Genomic DNA, 17,518 nt, shown 5'->3' on the forward strand with positions numbered 1-17,518 from the left:
AAACCACTATGCAAAGGAATGCTTTATGTGCCGACACTATCTGCTGACAAACTGGAATTCTTCGAAAAACATTTTTTATGAAAGCCATAATGCCCTGTAAAACAACAGAATAACTGCAAGGGCTCGTCCGGGATTTGAACCCGGGACCTCTCGCACCCTAAGCGAGAATCATACCTCTAGACCAACGAGCCACAAAAGCTTGAATATTTTACAAGACATCAGAAGGAACAGATGGGCTTTTGCTTCATTTGGACCCGGGACTTCTGCAATGGTTCGTCCAGGGTTTGAAAACGGGACCTCTCGCACCTTAAGCGAGAATCATGCCCGTAGACCAACGAGCAACTGCAAAATAGCCACTTTACATGGCAACACTATCTGCTGACAAACCGGCATTCTCAGAAAAAGGCCTCTGTGTAAGCCACAACGCCCTTACAAAACAAAAGACATTTGTAAGGGTTCAACTGAAATTTGAACCTAAGATTTCTCATGGCATCAACGAGAATCAAACTCTTAAACCAGCAAGCCACTATGCAAGAAATATTTTATGTGGCGACACTATCTGCTGACAAATTGGAATTCTTTGAAAGACGTTTTTACGAAAGATATAATGCCCTGTAAAACACAGTACACCTGCAAGGGCTCTTCTGAGAATTGAACCCGGGTCCTCTCGCAACCGAAGCGAGAATCATACCCATAGACCAATGAACCACTAAATTGAGAGAATTTCACAAGGCGTCAGATAGTCAGAAATCTTTCTCTAACGAATCAAGGGCACCCTAAGTGAGAATCATACCCCTAGACCACCGAGCCACTACAAAACAGCAAATTTATATGGCAACACTATCTGCTGACAAACTGGAATTCTTCGAAAGACATTTTAATGAAAGACATAGTGCCCTGTAAAACACATAACATCTGTATGGGCTCGTCCGGGATTTGAACCCAGTACCTCTCACACCCGAAGCGAGAATCATACCCCTAGACCAATGAGCCACTAAGTTGAATTCATTTCACATGGCGTCAGAAGCATCAGATAGTCAGAAAACTTTCTCTAACGAATCAAGGGCACCCTAAGCGAGAATCATACCCCTAGACCAACGAGCCACTGCAAAACAGTAACTTTATATGGCAACACTATCAGCTGACGAACTGGCATTCTCAGAAAAAAGGCCTCTGTGTCAGCCACAATGCCCTTACAAAACAGCGGACAACTGTAAGGGCTCAACCGAAATTTGAATCTGGGATTTCTCACGGCATGAACGAGAATCATACTCCTAGACCAGCAAGCCACTATGCAAAGGAATGTTTTATGTGGCGACACTATCTGCTGACAAATTGGAATTCTTCGAAAGACATTTTAATGAAACACATAGTGCCCTGTAAAACACATACCACCTGTAGAGCTCGTCTGGGATTTGAACCCAGGACCTCTCACACCCGAAGCGAGATTCATACCCCTAGACCAACAAGCCACCAAATTGAATTAATTTCACATGATGTCAGAAGCATCAGATAGTCAGAAAACTTTCTCTAACGAATCAAGGGCACCCTAAGCGAGAATCATACCCCTAGACCAACGAGCCACTGCAATACAGTAACTTTATATGGCAACACTATCAGCTGACGAACTGGCATTCTCAGAAAAAAGCCCTCTGTGTAAGCCACAACGCCCTTACAAAACAGCAGACAACTGTAAGGGCTCAACCGAAATTTGAATCTGGGATTTCTCACGGCATGAACGAGAATCATAGTCCTAGACAACCAAACCACTATGCAAAGGAATGCTTTATGTGCCGACACTATCTGCTGACAAACTGGAATTCTTCGAAAAACGTTTTTTATGAAAGCCAGAATGCCCTGTAAAACAACAGAATAACTGCAAGGTCTCGTCCAGGATTTGAACCCGGGACCTCTCACACCCGAAGCAAGAATCATACCCCTAGACCAACGAGCCACTAAGTTGAATTCATTTCACATGGCGTCAGAAGCATCAGATAGTCAGAAAACTTTCTCTAACGAATCAAGGGCACCCTAAGCGAGAATCATACCCCTAGACCAACGAGCCACTGCAAAACAGTAACTTTATATGGCAACACTATCAGCTGACGAACTGGCATTCTCAGAAAAAAGGCCTCTGTGTCAGCCACAACGCCCTTACAAAACAGCGGACAACTGTAAGGGCTCAACCGAAATTTGAATCTGGGATTTCTCACGGCATGAACGAGAATCATACTCCTACACCAGCAAGCCACTATGCAAGAAATATTTTATGTGGCGACACTATCTGCTGACAAAGTGGAATTCTTCGAAAGACATTTTAATGAAAGACATAGTGCCCTGTAAAACACATAACACCTGTAAGGGCTCGTCTGGGATTTGAACCCGGGACCTCTCACACCCGAAGCGAGATTTATACCCCTAGACCAACAAGCCACCAAACTTAATTAATTTCACATGATATCAGAAGCATCAGATAGTCAGAAAACTTTCTCTAACGAATCAAGGGCACCCTAAGCGAGAATCATACCCCTAGACCAACGAGCCACTGCAATACAGTAACTTTATATGGCAACACTATCAGCTGACGAACTGGCATTCTCAGAAAAAAGCCCTCTGTGTAAGCCACAACGCCCTTACAAAACAGCAGACAACTGTAAGGGCTCAACCGAAATTTGAATCTGGGATTTCTCACGGCATGAACGAGAATCATAGTCCTAGACAACCAAACCACTATGCAAAGGAATGCTTTATGTGCCGACACTATCTGCTGACAAACTGTAATTCTTCGAAAAACGTTTTTTATGAAAGCCATAATGCCCTGTAAAACAACAGAATAACTGCAAGGGCTCGTCCGGGATTTGAACCCGGGACCTCTCGCACCCTAAGCGAGAATCATACCCCTAGACCAACGAGCCACAAAAGCTTGAATATTTTACAAGACATCAGAAGGAACAGATGGGCTTTTGCTTCATTTGGACCCGGGACTTCTGCAATGGTTCGTCCAGGATTTGAAAACGGGACCTCTCACACCTTAAGCGAGAATCATGCCCGTAGACCAACGAGCAACTGCGAAATAGCCACTTTACATGGCAACACTATCTGCTGACAAACCGGCACTCTCAGAAAAAGGCCTCTGTGTAAGCCACAACGCCCTTACAAAACAAAAGACAACTGTAAGGGTTCAACTGAAATTTGAACCTAAGATTTCTCATGGCATGAACGAGAATCAAACTCTTAAACCAGCAAGCCACTATGCAAGAAATATTTTATGTGGCGACACTATCTGCTGACAAATTGGAATTCTTTGAAAGACGTTTTTACGAAAGATATAATGCCCTGTAAAACACATTACACCTGCAAGGGCTCATCCGAGAATTGAACCCGGGTCCTCTCGCAACCGAAGCGAGAATCATACCCATAGACCAATGAACCACTAAATTGAGATAATTTCACAAGGCGTGAGATAGTCAGAAATCTTTCTCTAACGAATCAAGGGCACCCTAAGTGAGAATCATACCCCTAGACCACCGAGCCACTGCAAAACAGCAACTTTATATGGCAACACTATCTGCTGACAAACTGGCATTCTCAGAAAAAAGGCCTCTGTGTAAGCCACAACGACCTTACAAAACAGCAGACAAGTGTAAGGGCTCAACCGAAATTTGAATCTGGGATTTTTCATTGCATGAACGAAAATCATACTCCTAGACCAGCAAGCCACTATGCAAAGGAATGTTTTATGTGGTGACACTATCTGCTGACAAACTGGAATTCTTCGAAAGACATTTTAATGAAAGACATAGTGCCCTGTAAAACACATAACATCTGTATGGGCTCGTCCGGGATTTGAACCCGGGACCTCTCACACCCAAAGCGAGAATCATACCCCTAAGACCAACGAGCCACTAAGTTGAATTCATTTCACATGGCGTCAGAAGCATCAGATAGTCAGAAAACTTTCTCTAACGAATCAAGGGCACCCTAAGCGAGAATCATACCCCTAGACCAACGAGCCACTGCAATACAGTAACTTTATATGGCAACACTATCAGCTGACGAACTGGCATTCTCAGAAAAAAGCCCTCTGTGTAAGCCACAACGCCCTTACAAAACAGCAGACAACTGTCAGGGCTCAACCGAAATTTGAATCTGGGATTTCTCACGGCATGAACGAGAATCATAGTCCTAGACAACCAAACCACTATGCAAAGGAATGCTTTATGTGCCAACACTATCTGCTGACAAACTGGAATTCTTCGAAAAACGTTTTTTATGAAAGCCAGAATGCCCTGTATAACAACAGAATAACTGCAAGGGCTCGTCCGGGATTTGAACCCGGGACCTCTCACACCCTAAGCGAGAATCATACCCCTAGACCAACGAGCCACATAAGCTTGTATATTTTACAAGACATCAGAAGGAACAGATGGTCAGAAATCCTTATCTAACAAACATTGAAGCAGGGCTTTTGCTTCATTTGGACCCGGGACTTCTGCAATGGTTCGTCCAGGATTTGAAAACGGGACCTCTCGCACCTTAAGCGAGAATCATGCCCGTAGACCAACGAGCAACTGCAAAATAGCCACTTTACATGGCAACACTATCTGCTGACAAACCGGCATTCTCAGAAAAAGGCCTCTGTGTAAGCCACAACGCCCTTACAAAACAAAAGACAACTGTAAGGGTTCAACTGAAATTTGAACCTAAGATTTCTCATGGCATGAACGAGAATCAAACTCTTAAACCAGCAAGCCACTATGCAAGAAATATTTTATGTGGCGACACTATCTGCTGACAAATTGGAATTCTTTGAAAGACGTTTTTACGAAAGATATAATGCCCTGTAAAACACATTACACCTGCAAGGGCTCATCCGAGAATTGAACCCGGGTCCTCTCGCAACCGAAGCGAGAATCATACCCATAGACCAATGAACCACTAAATTGAGATAATTTCACAAGGCGTGAGATAGTCAGAAATCTTTCTCTAACGAATCAAGGGCACCCTAAGTGAGAATCATACCCCTAGACCACCGAGCCACTGCAAAACAGCAACTTTATATGGCAACACTATCTGCTGACAAACTGGCATTCTCAGAAAAAAGGCCTCTGTGTAAGCCACAACGACCTTACAAAACAGCAGACAAGTGTAAGGGCTCAACCGAAATTTGAATCTGGGATTTTTCATTGCATGAACGAAAATCATACTCCTAGACCAGCAAGCCACTATGCAAAGGAATGTTTTATGTGGTGACACTATCTGCTGACAAACTGGAATTCTTCGAAAGACATTTTAATGAAAGACATAGTGCCCTGTAAAACACATAACATCTGTATGGGCTCGTCCGGGATTTGAACCCGGGACCTCTCACACCCAAAGCGAGAATCATACCCCTAAGACCAACGAGCCACTAAGTTGAATTCATTTCACATGGCGTCAGAAGCATCAGATAGTCAGAAAACTTTCTCTAACGAATCAAGGGCACCCTAAGCGAGAATCATACCCCTAGACCAACGAGCCACTGCAATACAGTAACTTTATATGGCAACACTATCAGCTGACGAACTGGCATTCTCAGAAAAAAGCCCTCTGTGTAAGCCACAACGCCCTTACAAAACAGCAGACAACTGTCAGGGCTCAACCGAAATTTGAATCTGGGATTTCTCACGGCATGAACGAGAATCATAGTCCTAGACAACCAAACCACTATGCAAAGGAATGCTTTATGTGCCAACACTATCTGCTGACAAACTGGAATTCTTCGAAAAACGTTTTTTATGAAAGCCAGAATGCCCTGTATAACAACAGAATAACTGCAAGGGCTCGTCCGGGATTTGAACCCGGGACCTCTCACACCCTAAGCGAGAATCATACCCCTAGACCAACGAGCCACATAAGCTTGTATATTTTACAAGACATCAGAAGGAACAGATGGTCAGAAATCCTTATCTAACAAACATTGAAGCAGGGCTTTTGCTTCATTTGGACCCGGGACTTCTGCAATGGTTCGTCCAGGATTTGAAAACGGGACCTCTCGCACCTTAAGCGAGAATCATGCCCGTAGACCAACGAGCAACTGCAAAATAGCCACTTTACATGGCAACACTATCTGCTGACAAACCGGCATTCTCAGAAAAAGGCCTCTGTGTAAGCCACAACGCCCTTACAAAACAAAAGACAACTGTAAGGGTTCAACTGAAATTTGAACCTAAGATTTCTCATGGCATGAACGAGAATCAAACTCTTAAACCAGCAAGCCACTATGCAAGAAATATTTTATGTGGCGACACTATCTGCTGACAAATTGGAATTCTTTGAAAGACGTTTTTACGAAAGATATAATGCCCTGTAAAACACAGTACACCTGCAAGGGCTCATCAGAGAATTGAACCCGGGTCCTCTCGCAACCGAAGCGAGAATCATACCCATAGACCAATGAACCACTAAAGTGAGAGAATTTCACAAGGCGTGAGATAGTCAGAAATCTTTCTCTAACGAATCAAGGGCACCCTAAGTGAGAATCATACCCATAGACCACCGAGCAACTGCAAAACAGCAACTTTATATGGCAACACTATCTGCTGACAAACTGGCATTCTCAGAAAAAAGGCCTCTGTGAAAGCCACAACGCCCTTACAAAACAGCAGACAAGTGTAAGGGCTCAACCGAAATTTGAATCTGGGATTTTTCATTGCATGAACGAAAATCATACTCCTAGACCAGCAAGCCACTATGCAAAGGAATGTTTTATGTGGTGACACTATCTGCTGACAAACTGGAATTCTTCGAAAGACATTTTAATGAAAGACATAGTGCCCTGTAAAACACATAACATCTGTATGGGCTCGTCCGGGATTTGAACCCGGGACCTCTCACACCCGAAACGAGAATCATACCCCTAGACCAACGAGCCACAAAGTTGAATTTATTTCACATGGCGTCAGAAGCATCAGATAGTCAGAAAACTTTCTCTAATGAATCAAGGGCACCCTAAGCGAGAATCATACCCCTAGACCAACGAGCCACTGCAAAACAGTAACTTTATATGGCAGCACTATCAGCTGACGAACTGGCATTCTCAGAAAAAAGGCCTCTGTGTCAGCCACAACGCCCTTACAAAACAGCAGACAACTGTAAGGGCTCAACCGAAATTTGAATCTGGGATTTCTCACGGCATGAACGAGAATCATAGTCCTAGACAACAAAACCACTATGCAAAGGAATGCTTTATGTGGCGACACTATCTGCTGACAAACTGGAATTCTTCGAAAAACGTTTTTTATGAAAGCCAGAATGCCCTGTAAAACAACAGAATAACTGCAAGGTCTCGTCCGGGATTTGAACCCGCGACCTCTCACACCCGAAGCGAGAATCATACCCCTAGACCAACGAGCCACAAAGTTGAATTCATTTCACATGGCGTCAGAAGCATCAGATAGTCAGAAAACTTTCTCTAACGAATCAAGGGCACCCTAAGCGAGAATCATACCCCTAGACCAACGAGCCACTGCAAAACAGTAACTTTATATGGCAACACTATCAGCTGACGAGCTGGCATTCTCAGAAAAAAGGCCTCTGTGTCAGCCACAACGCCCTTACAAAACAGCGGACAACTGTAAGGGCTCAACCGAAATTTGAATCTGGGATTTCTCACGGCATGAACGAGAATCATACTCCTACACCAGCAAGCCACTATGCAAGAAATATTTTATGTGGCGACACTATCTGCTGACAAAGTGGAATTCTTCGAAAGACATTTTAATGAAAGACATAGTGCCCTGTAAAACACATAACACCTATAAGGGCTAGTATGGGATTTGAACCCGGGACCTCTCACACCCGAAGCGAGATTCATACCCCTAGACCAACAAGCCACCAAATTGAATTAATTTCACATGATGTCAGAAGCATCAGATAGTCAAAAAACTTTCTCTAACGAATCAAGGGCACCCTAAGCGAGAATCATACCCCTAGACCAACGAGCCACTGCAATACAGTAACTTTATATGGCAACACTATCAGCTGACGAACTGGCATTCTCAGAAAAAAGCCCTCTGTGTAAGCCACAACGCCCTTACAAAACAGCAGACAACTGTAAGGGCTCAACCGAAATTTGAATCTGGGATTTCTCATGGCATGAACGAGAATCATAGTCCTAGACAACCAAACCACTATGCAAAGGAATGCTTTATGTGCCGACACTATCTGCTGACAAACTGGAATTCTTCGAAAAACGTTTTTTATGAAAGCCATAATGCCCTGTAAAACAACAGAATAACTACAAGGGCTCGTCCGGGATTTGAACCCGGGACCTCTCACACCCGAAGCGAGAATCATACCCCTAGACCAACGAGCCACTAAGTAGAATTCAGTTCACATGGCGTCAGAAGCATCAGATAGTCAGAAAACTTTCTCTAACGAATCAAGGGCACCCTAAGCGAGAATCATACCCCTAGACCAACGAGCCACTGCAATACAGTAACTTTATATGGCAACACTATCAGCTGACGAACTGGCATTCTCAGAAAAAAGCCCTCTGTGTAAGCCACAACGCCCTTACAAAACAGCAGACAACTGTCAGGGCTCAACCGAAATTTGAATCTGGGATTTCTCACGGCATGAACGAGAATCATAGTCCTAGACAACCAAACCACTATGCAAAGGAATGCTTTATGTGCCGACACTATCTGCTGACAAACTGGAATTCTTCGAAAAATGTTTTTATGAAAGCCAGAATGCCCTGTAAAACAACAGAATAACTGCAAGGGCTCGTCCGGGATTTGAACCCGGGACCTCTCGCACCCTAAGCGTGAATTATACCCCTAGACCAACGAGCCACAAAAGCTTGTATATTTTACAAGACATCAGAAGGAACAGATGGTCAGAAATCCTTATCTAACAAACATTGAAGCAGGGCTTTTGCTTCATTTGGACCCGGGACTTCTGCAATGGTTCGTCCAGGATTTGAAAACGGGACCTCTCGCACCTTAAGCGAGAATCATGCCCGTAGACCAACGAGCAACTGCAAAATAGCCACTTTACATGGCAACACTATCTGCTGACAAACCGGCATTCTCAGAAAAAGGCCTCTGTGTAAGCCACAACGCCCTTACAAAACAAAAGACAACTGTAAGGGTTCAACTGAAATTTGAACCTAAGATTTCTCATGGCATCAACGAGAATCAAACTCTTAAACCAGCAAGCCACTATGCAAGAAATATTTTATGTGGCGACACTATCTGCTGACAAATTGGAATTCTTTGAAAGACGTTTTTACGAAAGATATAATGCCCTGTAAAACACAGTACACCTGCAAGGGCTCATCAGAGAATTGAACCCGGGTCCTCTCGCAACCGAAGCGAGAATCATACCCATAGACCAATAAACCACTAAAGTGAGAGAATTTCACAAGGCGTGAGATAGTCAGAAATCTTTCTCTAACGAATCAAGGGCACCCTAAGTGAGAATCATACCCCTAGACCACCGAGCCACTGCAAAACAGCAACTTTATATGGCAACACTATCTGCTGACAAACTGGCATTCTCAGAAAAAAGGCCTCTGTGTAAGCCACAACGACCTTACAAAACAGCAGACAAGTGTAAGGGCTCAACCGAAATTTGAATCTGGGATTTTTCATTGCATAAACGAAAATCATACTCCTAGACCAGCAAGCCACTATGCAAAGGAATGTTTTATGTGGTGACACTATCTGCTGACAAACTGGAATTCTTCGAAAGACATTTTAATGAAAGACATAGTGCCCTATAAAACACATAATATCTCTAAGGACTCATCCAGGATTTGAACCCAGGACCTCTCGCACCCTAAGCAAGAATCATACCCCTAGACCAACGAGCAACAACAGTGATAAAATTTCACATGGCGTCAGAAGCATCAGATAGTCAGAAAACTTTCTCTGACGAATCAAGGGCACCCTAAGCCAGAATCATACCCCTAGACCAACGAGCCACTGCAAAACAGTAACTTTACATGGCAACACTATCTGCTGACAAACCGGCATTCTCAGAAAAAAGCCTCTGTGTAAGCCACAACGCCCTTACAAAACAAAAGACAACTGTAAGGGTTCAACTGAAATTTGAACCTAGGATTTCTCATGGCATGAACGAGAACGATACTCCTAGACCAGCAAGCCACTATGCAAAGGAATGTTTTATGTGGCGACACTATCTGCTGACAAAGTGGAATTCTTCGAAAGACATTTTAATGAAAGACATAGTGCCCTGTAAAACACATAAAACTGTAAGGGCTAGTCTGGGATTTGAACCCGGGACCTCTCACACCCGAAGCGAGATTCATACCCCTAGACCAACAAGCCACCAAATTGAATTAATTTCACATGATGTCAGAAGCATCAGATAGTCAGAAAACTTTCTCTAACGAATCAAGGGCACCCTAAGCGAGAATCATACCCCTAGACCAACGAGCCACTGCAATACAGTAACTTTATATGGCAACACTATCAGCTGACGAACTGGCATTCTCAGAAAAAAGCCCTCTGTGTAAGCCACAACGCCCTTACAAAACAGCAGACAACTGTAAGGGCTCAACCGAAATTTGAATCTGGGATTTCTCACGGCATGAACGAGAATCATAGTCCTAGACAACCAAACCACTATGCAAAGGAATGCTTTATGTGCCGACACTATCTGCTGACAAACTGCAATTCTTCGAAAAACGTTTTTTATGAAAGCCATAATGCCCTGTAAAACAACAGAATAACTGCAAGGGCTCGTCCGGGATTTGAACCCGGGACCTCTCGCACCCTAAGAGAGAATCATACCCCTAGACCAACGAGCCACAAAAGCTTGAATATTTTACAAGACATCAGAAGGAACAGATGGGCTTTTGCTTCATTTGGACCCAGGACTTCTGCAATGGTTCGTCCAGGATTTGAAAACGGGACCTCTCGCACCTTAAGCGAAAATCATGCCCGTAGACCAACGAGCAACTGCAAAATAGCCACTTTACATGGCAACACTATCTGCTGACAAACCGGCATTCTCAGAAAAAGGCCTCTGTGTAAGCCACAACGCCCTTACAAAACAAAAGACAACTGTAAGGGTTCAACTGAAATTTGAACCTAAGATTTCTCATGGCATGAACGAGAATCAAACTCTTAAACCAGCAAGCCACTATGCAAGAAATATTTTATGTGGCGACACTATCTGCTGACAAATTGGAATTCTTTGAAAGACGTTTTTACGAAAGATATAATGCCCTGTAAAACACAGTACACCTGCAAGGGCTCATCCGAGAATTGAACCTGGGTCCTCTCGCAACCGAAGCGAGAATCATACCCATAGACCAATGAACCACTAAATTGAAAGAATTTCACAAGGCGTCAGATAGTCAGAAATCTTTCTCTAACGAATCAAGGGCACCCTAAGTGAGAATCATACCCCTAGACCACCGAGCCACTGCAAAACAGCAACTTTATATGGTAACACTATCTGCTGACAAACTGGCATTCTCAGAAAAAAGGCCTCTGTGTAAGCCACAACGACCTTACAAAACAGCAGACAAGTGTAAGGGCTCAAGCGAAATTTGAATCTGGGATCTTTCATTGCATGAACGAAAATCATACTCCTAGACCAGCAAGCCACTATGCAAAGGATTGTTTTATGTGGCGACACTATCTGCTGACAAACTGAAGTTCTTCGAAAGATATTTTTATGAAGGACATAGTGCCCTGTAAAACGCATGACACCCACAAGGGCTCATCCGGGATTTGAACCCGGGACCTCTCTCACCAAAAAAGCGAGAATCATACCCCGAGGCCAACGAGTCACTACATTGATAAAACTTCACATGGCGTCAGAACCATCAGATAGTCAGAAAACTTTCTCTAACGAATCAAGGGCACCCTAATCGAGAATCCTACCCCTAAACCAACTAGCTACTGTAACAGCCACTTTACATGGCAAAATTATCTGCTGATGAACTGGCATTCTCAGAAAAAAGGCCTCTGTGTAAGCCCGTAGACCTTACAAAACAGCAGACAGCTGTAAGGGCTCAACCGAAATTTGAATCTGGGATTTCTCATTGCATGAACGAAAATAATACTCCTAGACCAGCAAGCCACTATGCAAAGGAATGTTTTATGTGGCGACACTATCTGCTGACAAACTGGAATTCTTCGAAAGACATTTTAATGAAAGTCATAGTGCCCTGTAAAACACATGACACCTGCAAGGGCTCGTCCAGGATTTGAACCCGGGACCTCTCACACCCAAAGCGAGAATCATACCCCTAGACCAACGAGCCACTACAGTGATGAAATTTCACATGGTGTCAGAAGCATCAGATAGTCAGAAAACTTTCTCTGACGAATCAAGGGCACCCTAAGCCAGAATCATACCCCTAGACGAACGAGCCACTGCAAAAAAGTAACTTTACATGGCAACACTATCTGCTGACAAACCGGCATTCTCAGAAAAAAGGCCCATGTGTAAGCCACAACGCCCTTACAAAAGACAACTGTAAGGGTTCAACTGAAATTTGAACCTAGGATTTCTCATGGCATGAACGAGAATCATACTCCTAGAACAGCAAGCCACTATGCAAGAAATATTTTATGTGGCGACATTATCTGCTGACAAATTGGAATTCTTTGAAAGATGTTTTAACGAAAGATATAATGCCCTGTAAAACACAGTACACCTGCAAGGGCTCATCCGGGAATTGAACCCAGGTCCTCTCGCAACCGAAGCAAGAATCATACCCATAGACCAATGAACCACTAAATTGAGAGAATTTCACAAGGCGTCAGATAGTCAGAAATCTTTCTCTAACGAATCAAGGGCACCCTAAGTGAGAATCATACCCCTAGACCACCGAGCCACTGCAAAACAGCAACTTTATATGGCAACACTATCTGCTGACAAACTGGCATTCTCAGAAAAAAGGCCTCTGTGTAAGCCACAACGACCTTACAAAACAGCAGACAAGTGTAAGGGCTCAACCGAAATTTGAATCTGGGATCTTTCATTGCATGAACGAAAATCATACTCCTAGACCAGCAAGCCACTATGCAAAGGAATGTTTTATGTGGCGACACTATCTGCTGACAAACTGAAGTTCTTCGAAAGATATTTTTACGAAGGACATAGTGCCCTGTAAAACGCATGACACCCACAAGGGCTCATCCGGGATTTGAACCCAGGACCTCTCTCACCCAAAGCGAGAATCATACCCCTAGGCCAACGAGCCACTACATTGATAAAATTTCACATGGCGTCAGAACCATCAGATAGTCAGAAAACTTTCTCTAACGAATCAAGGGCACCCTAAGCGAGAATCATACCCCTAAACCAACTAGCTACTGTAACAGCCACTTTACATGGCAAAACTATCTGCTGACGAACTGGCATTCTCAGAAAAAAGGCCTCTGTGTAAGCCCGTAGACCTTACAAAACAGCAGACATCTGTAAGGACTCAACCGAAATTTGAATCTGGGATTTCTCATTGCATGAACGAAAATAATACTCCTAGACCAGCAAGCCACTATGCAAAGGAATGTTTTATGTGGCGACACTATCTGCTGACAAACTGGAATTCTTCGAAAGACATTTTAATGAAAGTCATAGTGCCATGTTAAAAATCATGACACCTGCAAGGGCTCGTCTGGGATTTGAACTCGGGACCTCTCACACCCAAAGCGAGAATCATACCCCTAGACCAACGAGCCACTAAATTGAATTTATTTCACATGGTGTCAGAAGCATCAGATAGTCAGAAAACTTTCTCTAACGAATCAAGGGCACCCTAAGCGAGAATCATACCCCTAGACCAACGAGCCACTGCAATACAGTAACTTTATATGGCAACACTATCAGCTGACGAACTGGCATTCTCAGAAAAAAGCCCTCTGTGTCAGCCACAACGCCCTTACAAAACAGCAGACAACTGTAAGGGCTCAACCGAAATTTGAATCTGGGATTTCTCACAGCATGAACGAGAATCATAGTCCTAGACAACCAAACCACTATGCAAAGGAATGTTTTATGCGCCGACACTATCTGCTGACAAACTGGAATTCTTCGAAATACATTTTTTTTGTCTTTATTTTAACAAAACAAAAAAGAACAGATCAATGACAACAGCTTACAACCAAGAAATTTCTTAGCATCACAGCACATAATGAAAATCAAAATAAAAAAGAAGACATAAAAATACAGAGTAATAATAAAAATAGAAAAGTACATAAATTAACCAAAGTTTATGGTGATTTAAGGTTTTGCAAAAATGTACCTGAAATCCTAGGACCTACATATTCAAGCAACGGAGTCCAGATCTGATAAAAAGTGTTTTTCTATGGAGAGAGATTAGACTCAATAATAATTCACGCAAAAGACACAATGTACACATGCGTAGCCAAATTCACATGCGTAAAATATTTATTTATACTCACAAAAACAATTCACATGCACAAAATAAAAATACATTTTCATAAAATACATTTCACAAATGCAAAACACCATTTGCAAATATATAAGAGTGTACAAAAAGTTTTGAATGTTTAAAATTCACAAGTTCATCCTGAATGAGAATGTGCAAATCCTCTCTCACGTACGACTCACCCTGAATACGAGTGTGTGCATTTTTGAGACTTTCCTGTCAGCACACACCTCCCACGTGAGTCACTCGTGCCCTGTAGCCAATAAGATGCGAGCTTACTGTTCAACCAATCACAACTCCCTGAGAACGTGGGAATGACCGAATCGCTTCACTGTGCGCTATATTTGCGCAGTCTGACCTAATTAACGAAGATGATCCTCTAAGAAGAAGAATACTCCTCTATTTAGCATGGCAGGTGAAGAGCGGGATGCGCGGGTAAGTGGTTACTTGATTTCTATAGTGGTTTATGTATGCAAAGATTAAGTATCAAATGTTTGTTAAAGCAATGGCTGCTGTTGTTTATAATGTAAACTTTATAACGTAAATTAAGTCCGTTATTAAGCCAACATGGCGAGTGAAGAACGGGATGGTCGTGTAAAATAGCATGGCTTCTGTCATGGTCGATTCTAGGATTGTCATTCAAGGGAGCTCAGCTATAAATTTGATCGGGGACTAATTTGGGGGTGGAATCGATCGCGTACTAAAGTGAAGACCGGGAGAGCGTAATGCCGTTTTGGGTGTGGGTGGGTATGGGGGGTGGAGAGAGGAGATGATCGCCGACTGTAAGGAACGGGCGGGGTGGGGGTCGGCAGTGTTGATCGCGGACTATGAAGATAACAAATGATAAAAGGTATAATTGGTATTTGTCTTACAGGCACTGTCATCAGAAGTAGAAATAGCAGCAAAAGCTCTGATCGATGTATTAGCCAGGGGCCTTACTCCATCTTCGTAAAGAAATGCACTAGCTAGTGGTAGTAGACCAATGAGAGAAAGCATCTCAAGTGGGACCATTCCTTTGCCTGCAGAGCCTGAAAACATGGTAAGGCAAGCCTTAAAAAGGTAATTTTTCATGTTTACTGTAAAACACAACTTTTTGTGTCATGCAAAAAATGTTTCTTATTATTAATATGTTTATTCATTTTGCCCTTTTGTCACTATAGGCAATTCCCAAGTATGTTTGGGACAGAGATTTTTCTGTGGCCAAACCTAGAAACATTAAAAAAACTGATTTTCAAATCCATGTCCTCTCTGAACCATCACCCTTCACACCAAAAGGAGATGAAGACCTTGAGCTTGTCCATGCTGGACTTGGAAAAAGGCTTTTAACTGTTCCAGATAATTTTAAACACAGTGAGGTAATTGCAAATGTTACCATAATACTAGGAATTGATGGGAGTTTTATATGTATTGGAAAAAAAAAAAAACTAAATGATGAATTTTGTTTCATTCTTAAGATTGTCAGTCTGCTTGAAGGAGAGTTTCCCAAATTAAAAACACTTCAGGGTGGCTGGATGTTTTACAAGTCTACAGGTATTTATGTTTTGCATGTTACATATAAACAAAAAATGATTTGTGTGCATTTGCAATAACTTTGCAATTTTGTAAATTAATGAAACTGGTATGTGCTTTTTTGGCGTTAATAATTTAGTAATAAGCTTCATTAGTTTAAACTTTTTAGTCAAGGACATGTTTCTCTGCCATGTTCTAAGATTATGGCATGCCCTACTTCAGTTTTCCAGTGGTAAACCTAGCTTTATAGAACATTTCTGTCCAAAATTTTAGGTGACACATTTATAACAATATTGCTAGCCCAAGAAGGCAACAGTAGTCCTGAATGTGATTCTCAATTGATTTTGCCATTAGGTGGTGGTGGGCGGCGTAAGCTGTCTATAATTCCCACAGATGCTGATGGATACTCAACTCGACTCCTAAAATCAGTGTCAAATAATGGAAAGAACATGCTGTTTGTAGTTCCATTACACACAGCAAATTCGTTGGTGTTAAATTTCAAGTGTTGTGGTAATTCAGTAGTAAAGTGTTAAAAATCTAGAGTTAGATAAAGGTAAAATAACCCTCTCGGCGTTAGAAGCTGGTTTGCCTCCTTGTCACACAGAGTAACATGTATCTACCTTTGTAGAAAACCCTTGTATTTGAGAAACTAATCAGAGTGTCTGAAATCTCGCCACACCCTCATTCACCTGGCCCTTAAATTAGTCAATTAGTTTAGTCCACTAGACAGAGGGAATGACCACAAATAAGTGAATTCAGACACCTGCTGTTGAACACCTGCTGTTAACAAGCACAATCACTGAAGGAATAAGAAATTGAAGGAAGAAATAAAACTACAGACACAGCCTCACACCAAACCAACTGAATTAAAACACAGGATTAAACAACTCCATTAAATAATAGCATAAGCAGCTTCACTGATTACAGTTTGACTTCATTTCTGTAAGAATATTTGACAATGAACAGAGGTTTAGGTTTTTTTATTAAAAATATTTCATTTGACCTCACCATCATAGAGATCAGAGGCTGCTTATTTGAGCTCTTGAAGCTTTACCCTTATAACATAATGTTTCTCTGACTGCTATAGTCGTGTTTCTAAAACTCATTAGCTATAGCAAGAAAGGTCAAGAGAACCTATACTGTTTATGCTTAATTGTTATAGATTTAATTTCAGGAGTTTATTAAGTTAATTCATAAAGATATGCAAATATAGTTGTATTAAAGCTGCATGGGACAATACTACTGGCTGTCTGCTGCTCTTCATAGAAAATTCAACAAACAATTAGGATGCAATTAATAATTAGAGTGTCATGCCCTAAACATTCAAGCTCCAGCTTGCTCATTATGACACACAGGGATCAAGAATCAGGATATGAACCTCAACCGTGGTTGCCAAATAAAAAAAGAAAAAGCTGCATAGTTCATGCCACAATGCATGCTGGGTGCCAGCATAGTACAAAGCTCCCAGCATGCATTGCAGCATGAATAAATTATGCAGCTTTGTGTTCTTACAATCTCTTTATTTTCCTTTATTTTGTGTTGTTTTTGGGAGGTGATATTTCAGTAGAGTGTTTTTTTTACTTGATTTTT

The 17,518-nt window shown here is 42.3% G+C and overlaps 2 protein-coding genes and 9 non-coding genes across 13 annotated transcripts in view; 1 reads left to right on the forward strand and 10 right to left on the reverse strand.

Moving 5' to 3' along the window:
* The window catches only part of LOC137487288 (uncharacterized), a 371,338-nt gene that overhangs the window by 156,771 nt on the left and 197,049 nt on the right, over positions 1-17,518 (forward strand). The window lies entirely within an intron of this gene.
* The window catches only part of znf1069 (zinc finger protein 1069), a 616,019-nt gene that overhangs the window by 97,813 nt on the left and 500,688 nt on the right, over positions 1-17,518 (reverse strand). The gene's annotated exons all lie outside the window — the stretch shown is intronic.
* trnap-agg (transfer RNA proline (anticodon AGG)) lies at positions 120-191 on the reverse strand. The gene has a single exon. It is a non-coding gene; the product is annotated as a tRNA-Pro (tRNA).
* On the reverse strand, positions 2,844-2,915 carry trnap-agg (transfer RNA proline (anticodon AGG)). Its single transcript has one exon. It is a non-coding gene; the product is annotated as a tRNA-Pro (tRNA).
* On the reverse strand, positions 3,832-3,904 carry trnap-ugg (transfer RNA proline (anticodon UGG)). The gene has a single exon. It is a non-coding gene; the product is annotated as a tRNA-Pro (tRNA).
* Positions 4,315-4,386, reverse strand: trnap-agg (transfer RNA proline (anticodon AGG)). The gene has a single exon. It is a non-coding gene; the product is annotated as a tRNA-Pro (tRNA).
* Positions 5,337-5,409, reverse strand: trnap-ugg (transfer RNA proline (anticodon UGG)). Its single transcript has one exon. It is a non-coding gene; the product is annotated as a tRNA-Pro (tRNA).
* On the reverse strand, positions 5,820-5,891 carry trnal-aag (transfer RNA leucine (anticodon AAG)). The gene has a single exon. It is a non-coding gene; the product is annotated as a tRNA-Pro (tRNA).
* Positions 6,842-6,913, reverse strand: trnap-cgg (transfer RNA proline (anticodon CGG)). The gene has a single exon. It is a non-coding gene; the product is annotated as a tRNA-Pro (tRNA).
* On the reverse strand, positions 8,285-8,356 carry trnap-cgg (transfer RNA proline (anticodon CGG)). The gene has a single exon. It is a non-coding gene; the product is annotated as a tRNA-Pro (tRNA).
* Positions 12,215-12,286, reverse strand: trnap-ugg (transfer RNA proline (anticodon UGG)). Its single transcript has one exon. It is a non-coding gene; the product is annotated as a tRNA-Pro (tRNA).

The sequence above is a fragment of the Danio rerio genome, chromosome 4 (genome assembly GCF_049306965.1).
Source record: "Danio rerio strain Tuebingen ecotype United States chromosome 4, GRCz12tu, whole genome shotgun sequence".
In the NCBI taxonomy this organism is placed as follows: Eukaryota; Metazoa; Chordata; class Actinopteri; order Cypriniformes; family Danionidae; genus Danio; species Danio rerio.